The sequence below is a fragment of the Saccostrea cucullata genome, unplaced genomic scaffold, assembly GCF_032062105.1.
Source record: "Saccostrea cucullata isolate Sc308-1 unplaced genomic scaffold, CSIRO_AGI_Scuc_v1 ctg7218, whole genome shotgun sequence".
In the NCBI taxonomy this organism is placed as follows: domain Eukaryota; kingdom Metazoa; phylum Mollusca; class Bivalvia; order Ostreida; family Ostreidae; genus Saccostrea; species Saccostrea cuccullata.
Window position 1 is genome coordinate 7,614 of NW_026933251.1, and position 7,571 is coordinate 15,184.

General features: G+C 29.0%; 1 long non-coding RNA gene across 1 annotated transcript; it reads right to left on the reverse strand.

Annotated features, from left to right (window-relative positions):
- Nucleotides 1–515: 515 nt before the first annotated feature.
- On the reverse strand, nt 516–7,123 carry LOC134237777 (uncharacterized). Its single transcript, XR_009985877.1, has 3 exons — nt 7,023–7,123; nt 1,216–1,343; nt 516–645 (listed from the first exon to the last, which is right to left on the reverse strand). It is a non-coding gene; the product is annotated as an uncharacterized LOC134237777 (long non-coding RNA).
- Nucleotides 7,124–7,571: the final 448 nt, after the last annotated feature.

The following is a 7,571-nucleotide window of genomic DNA, read 5'->3' on the forward strand; positions in this document are numbered from 1 at the left end:
TCCTATATACCCCCCCAAACTTTGTTTGCGGGGGGTATAAATATCCAACAATGGAAAACTTTAAACATAGTGTTTGGCATATAATTAACAATTAGGTTTGCAATGGATCTTTTGTATTCTGTAAAGTCAGTTGAAACAATGCCCCCCCCCCCAAGAGACAATGTCTCCCACAAGTATCATTTTAAGGAAGTTCTTCCTTTCATTTTACTAGGTTCCTGCCAACATCTCATCACACCAACTATATCAATCTCCTTTTCTTTTTTTCACATGTAAATATAAATTCTGAAAACAAGAGAACTTTTCGCTTTTTTTATTTTTTATATATGCAACATTTAGAGTACTGTACATGTATTCTCAACTACGGTACATATCATTAGATTTACGTGACAAATTCTACTGTTTCTGCTGCTCTGAAAATCTTGTCTCTGATTTTTCAATTTTAGAGTTTTTGTTGGTCAGGCATGTACCAGTAATGACCTACATTGACATACACAAGTAACACTGATAATAATAATATTATATTTGAACTTTGATATCTCAAACACTGATATCTTGAAGACAGTGGGTACAAGTATGTTGGAATAGGTTGGAATTCAGCTTTCACTTGCCTGGTTTCAAACCTAAAATATGGCATCCCTTCTCAACCTGCAATGGTAAATAATTCCTGAACTTTCCAATATACACTGATTTCAAGCTAATTAAATGTGTATGTAATCCTTTAGAAAGTTGTTTTCTTTATTCTGGTATGATAATTCTTCTGTTACTGGACAGGTTTTAAATTTTGTTTAAAAAAAAAAAGAAATAAGCAAGATTTAAATTAAGATATAAAACTGAAATATTTTTTAACAATTTAAATTATGGGCAGATGATACAAACAAACTTATGTCAAAGAATTTGAAAATAACAACTGGGGTCATGTTTAAATCAGTAAAACTAATAACTTTCTTCAAGTACTTTTTAATTTTTAATTCATATTTGCATAAAAATAGAATTTGAAGTGAAAAATATTTGTATAGATTAATAAGGATAGTTTCAAGAGGGCAGACTTTTGAACATCACACAGAAGGTTTACAATTTCTTAATATTCTAGAAATTTATTAATAGCATCATTAACTTGCAATTAAATTATGCCAAAAAATATATACCAATCCAGGCATCCATGTTTTGTTTGTATCGTATGTCCTTAATTTAATTTCATATTTTAAGAATGGTTACCTTGAAAAGAACAAAATCTAGGCTGTCCACTTTCTTGCAGAATGCACTTGAACTTCAGTCATGGCCTATTTGGTCCTGTTTTGGTTTACTGGTCTTACTTTTTCTTTATTCATCTTATATGGTAAATCCTTTGATGAAAAAATGATGAAAATAATTATTTTCCTAGGAACATGATCAAAAGGAAAATTCATTTCATTCATAAACAGACATGTTCATGTGTGTGATCATCTTACCAGTAGTGAATATTTGCCTGAGTATCAAATAATTTGTTTAGAATATTATAAAACATGGTCAGCATGTGTAAAACAAATATCATTATAAATCAGAGGTGAACATTCTACATGTACATGTATATACTAGTAGTTTTATTATACCCTCCGCTTGAAAAGTGGTAGGGTATACTGTAATCGGTATGTCCGTCTAGCTGTACGTCCATCTGTCTGTACATCCGTCTGTCTGTTACGCTTTAGGGTACCCATCTCTTAATAATCCGCAACTCCTCTTATACCACTGCAGTGAGTGAAATTTAATGAACCTTTCACGGAATCTTTATTACATATTGCCATTGTGCACCTCCTATTTTACTTTTTGATTTGACACATATTTTGGGTTTCCCGGCCACAGTAAAACATGGATTTGTCATCAGTTATAACCATATGGGAGGCAGGGGGTATCATTTAGTGAGCAATGAGCTCATTGCTCACAGTACCTCTAGTTAAATTTTATTTTAACACTAATACATATGTACAAGTGTACATATATATTTTTTAATGTTTGCTATTTGAAAAGATTATTATTATTCACACAAAATTGAACTATAGATTATACAGTACTGGTACTTCACAGGCGAATAAGAGTCTAAACAAAAATAACTCAATATTTCCAGTGCATTCTTAACCTAGATCTATTTTGTCAATACATATAGTACAGTTTTGGATATAAGTTTAAAAGATAGAAGCTATTAAATAAAACAATAACATCAAAACAAACATGCTGTTTTCCTATTTTCTGCTTATGAACATCACATGACCATATTTTGCTGATATATAGAATACTATTAAAAAAAACTTAGCTACTTTATGCTTGTGCTCACACATTATAAACGTTTGATGCACTTTTTTATAGAAACAAACTTGCTCTGGTTAAATATTTTAACAACACAATTCTGTAAAATATGTGCCTAATGCCATTTAGTATATAGGTCCCTGCTAATGCCAATAAAGAATTGAAATAATAGGATAAACAATGAATGAAAACTGACAGAAGTGGAAATTTATATTATAAAGATAAATAATGTTCACTTAAAAGTCTCTCTCAGCGGGACATACTAAAACAAGTCCCACGGGGAAAATAAGTCCCACATGAGTCCCACAGAAAAATAATGAGTCCCACCAGGATATATGACATTTTATTAATATTTAACAACATATCTTTATAGATTACCATTGTTTAGATATATTTTGAATAAAATTTTGTCAAAAAATGTTTTAGAAGCCGGTTACATCGATTAGTTACAAAAACAAAGAACGATAACTCCTATATCCTGATATAGCTCAGATAGTGTTTCCCAATCCCAACAATTATAATTACATTTTAGTATTTTTTGAAAACAAATATTAATAGATATTATAATTATATTATTAAATTAATTATATTTTTAAAAATGCAAGAAGTTCATTTGAAGATGTTTTCTAATGATCGTGTATAAACAAAGCGCAATAACTCTTACATCTGCCTCAAGTATTAAAGTAACAAGCCATCCATATTTTAATTGTAAAGATTTTATGAAACTTTCACAATGTTCCAGGATTTATATGCCTTCTGTAGCAGTTCTAACAACAGGAAAAAAATACTACCAAAAACAGAATTTTCAATCAAATTTTATATAAATTTATTAATAACAATGTTACAAAATCAAAACTTGGGAAATTCAATGATTTTTTTCAATGCTAGTCTTATGTTTATCAAACATATGAGAAAGAGGTTTTTAATTAATATGTACAATGCACTAGCTCAATAATCTAAAGCCTCTCTTTCTTTTGAAAATTACGACTATGCAATCCTAGGAAATTATACAGACCTACAAGTATTGTTTTATAGATCGATAAAGAAAGTGAACTAGCTATTTACTAATTCATAAAAGATATGAAATTGGAAGTGATTTATAGCTGCCAACAGTGATATATACTAGTAATAGCTGTATTTTTTATGATATCTTAATTTTTTTAAAATTACATTGAACTGTATGTTTTTCTTATAACAATTAAATGAGGAATCAAACTGCAAAAATAAAAAGTCCAGCTAAGATAGATGTGTTTACATCCCTTAAAGATTCTTATGTTGTGAAGTTTAGACTGCATTAGAGAATTTTCAGATGCATGGTCTTGTATTCAGGTATCCTGGAAATATATTTGATGAATATGAGGAACTTGTGGAAAATAAATGTGTTCATCATTAAGTTATAACATCTGTTTTAATTCTGTTCAAGTCCTAAATTCTGTCGAAGATGGAAAGCACTTCTTCTAATTATTAGACTGCAGTTTTAATTTGTTTATTTGTTTACATTGCAAATTACAATTCTTATAGTGCACAATGTCACTATAATAAATAATTACTTTTTGAATTCGCTGACATTCAATAATGCAATTGCAGGATTTCAGAACCTAAGTTATGGACTATAAACATGATAAAGTTTGGCTACTGAAGTCCGCGTATATACAATTTGTTTATTAAAAAAAAACTTTTCTTTCAGCTAGATCAGAATTAAATTCAACTTCTAAATTTTTAATTTTATTTTTGTACATATAATTCATGGTGAAAAATCAAATCAGTATAAGGCCAAAGTTTTTTTTTCTCTTGGTTTACGATTCCGCCGACCCTATTTTTCCCTATTTACGAAAATAAAAATAATGTGTCTGGCTCGAAATTTTCTTGACTAAACCAAAATTTACAACACATCTTAATCATTAACCCAAACTCTCACAAACAGTCAATGAACTCTACAAATACAGGTTGTCAAACCACATTGCCAATGACCAATGCATCGAATACTCTGTCGGAACTCCTCTAGATTTTACACTTCCGGTTATGAAAAAGTCCATCGTTACAAGTTATACACACAAGTCGCAAAACAGCTGGACAGCTATCGATGTCATCCTAAAGATGTTGGAGAAGATTTAAGATCTTTATTATTGTCAAATAATTAATTCATGCTGTGAATACAGACATATTTTTACTGATAAATTGTGAAGTTATTAGCTTTCTAAGAAGTTACACATCAGAAGACAGATTCGATAAACATAAGTAGCTGTTCAATCGGCATGCAGGTTTGCATCAAAACTTTTTTTAGAAACAAAATTTTATATTGAAAACAAGTTTGAAGAGAAATTAACAAAATTATGACTATGCCAAAAGCCTGGAAATCTAATGAGAAGAAAAATTTTAGAAGTTTAAAATTATACTACTATATAAGAAATGAAAAAAAAATGTTTGATAAACAATTAAATCTGACAATAAGAAACTTTTACAGTTAAATAGTAGTAGTACTAAATTTTATTTAATGTCAATGGTGTTTTATAATTTTTTTTAGATATTTATATACCTTGTAATTGGGGGAAACATCTTTTAAGATTCTTTTTATATTTTTTAAATCATGTTTAAATACAATGTTTATACGGAAATGTTTTCTAAATGTAATGTAAGTTTTAAACAATGAAATAGTTTTATAACGATTAAAGTGTGCCACGTATACGCACCAAGAAGTCTCCCTAAATTTCAATACTTCTTAAATTTCTTTGAGGGAGAAGTGAAGTCTCCTTAATCGGGTGGGTCTAGGTTGGTCCCTGGACACACATATCTTAAGGTAAAGGTTTGTTGTGAAAGCAATCACTTTTGGAGTTTCCAAAAATGTTTTCGTAAGTGGAAAGGCTGACCAGAGAATAGTTAATTTGCTTAATTTTACCCATATTTGTCCCTGTGCAATATATGTGTCTATTATGGAAACTCAGACTTGTAAGTCGGAAGAATGAAAACCATCAACAGTAACAGAGCCCGATACTCCCATTTCTGTTCTTGAGTCATTTGACGTGTGGATTCATTTTTCTTGACTTAATAAACCGAATGATATGAAAAAAACAATTTTAAACGTTGAAAAATCTTGTGTGTTTATTATTTTTATTTGAATACATTTTAATGCTTCTCGAGAAAAAAATATGTCAAGGTTCCAAATTATTTTTATTTTTATTTTTCGACCACCCAATGCATACTTTTGTGTCAAAAAATCGTAAACCAAAAAAAATAAAAACTTTGGCCTAAAATTCCAAGTTTATCAAATAAGATATTTTTTTTTGAAAAGTTCCACATCCAGAGTATCACTGGCTTTAATAATCTAAATTTTTATCTTTAATTACATGATGGATAATGAACACATTTTTTAATAAAGAAATGGATAGATTACAGCTACACTCTGCATTGTATTTTTTCTACAAATTAATAATAAAAAAAAAATCTTCAATGGTTGTGCCTTTAATACTTTTATTTTGAATTTTTTCATACAATTCAAGAATTTACAATACAGTTTATGCTGACTAAGTCTATTTTAAATCACAATTCTTTATTAATTTAATTTTCAAAGAATGTTTTTATTTATGAAATCAAATATAAAAAAAATTGATTAATGATTTCATTATCATGACCTTATTTGTCATACATAATAGGAGCTGAAATTTCAATAATTCTACATTAAATTAAATATTTTATTTGAATTCAGAATGGTATAACCTAGCCCCAGCCTTGTTCAAAAGTTATTATAATAGGTATACAAACAACAGGGGGATTGAAAGGTGTGAATAACATCCCCCAAGTGTTGTATACAGGTATATCAGGGACGTATCTCTACAGGACTCTGTGTATATACACAATAAACATGGGTGTCAGGAAAACTTACCAAGTTGTTGTTAAAATACATAAAACAACAGTAAAACTATTTTAGTTTGTAAGAAACTAAGTAATAATATACTAGAATAAAATCAAACATACTTTTACTTGTATTTAGCGTTAATATACGTTGGAAGAATATTTTCAAACGAAACTTAGAAATTCAAGTAAAACTGAAGAACAAATTAAATTCAGAAATAACATCATATTAATTTAACTTCCTTAATATAAAAATATTGTTACAAATACCTATTTTTTTTTTAGAAAGATAGTTAGCTTTCAGTAGTAATCAAGCATTGTCAACATAGTTCTTGGCCATTGTTTACATTTGAACAGAGTTATCGTTCTTGACTGTGGTCTGAAATCTTCAATCGTCTATTAAACACACTAAAAACATTTTATAAAAACTTTTTTTGATATATTATCATATAAATATAATATTCTTATAAAATAACCCTTTATTATATGTATTTATTGGCCCTTTTGCTGTGGGACTCACGTAGGACTCATGTGGGACTTATTTTCTTCGTGGGACTTGTTTTAGTATCAGCGCTCTCAGCACATCATAAAAAGTAAACCTACTGAATGGCACAGATTTTATACAATTTGAATCTCTATATAGAGATTTATATTTCGGGGAAGGGGGGGGGGTTCAGCTGTATCAGCAAGTGATGTTTATGTGCTTCAAATTCATTTTTATTAATAAAAATAATTAATTCATTGGTCAGAAACTCAAACTGTCAAAAGGTATAGTTCGCATGATTTGATAAGGACCACTGACCACTACCGGTAAAACAACTGTGTATTGTAAGGCAAATATGCATTTGTTAATCTTGATATTTTTGTAAAGCTCAGTAAATACATGAATTTACCTTCTGTCTTCATTGTTTAAGATGTTTAGCCTTCTTTTCTTCTTCCATACTGTAAAACTTTGATGAGATCTTTCGCCAGAAATGTTCATTGCTGTTTACTAAAATTATACACATTGTACCTCCAAACGTTAGAGAGTAGTTCAAGGGAAGTAATTAGGAAGCAAAAAATGCTTCAAAATGTAGAAAAAGGTGATCTTTACCTTTGAATTCCTTTTACATCTTTGAGTGTCCCACCAATATTTTACATATTTTGATATAATCAAATATCAGCCTTTCATAATTAATTATTACTAAATTTGTAATCAGTGTGCATTTTTTGTTTTAAGCCTCCAAAAACTCCACTAAACCAATCACATATCTGATAGGTTATAATATGTAAATTGGTCATTTACCATTGAGAGATTAAATTAAAACTACAGATATAATTACTTTAATCTGTAATATTAAATTTAAATAATGAAAACATATTAAGTTATCCCTTTTCATTTCTGGACACAGTTTTTCTTGATAAGTGCACGTTTTTCAAAATTAACGAAATTGAGAATTTTG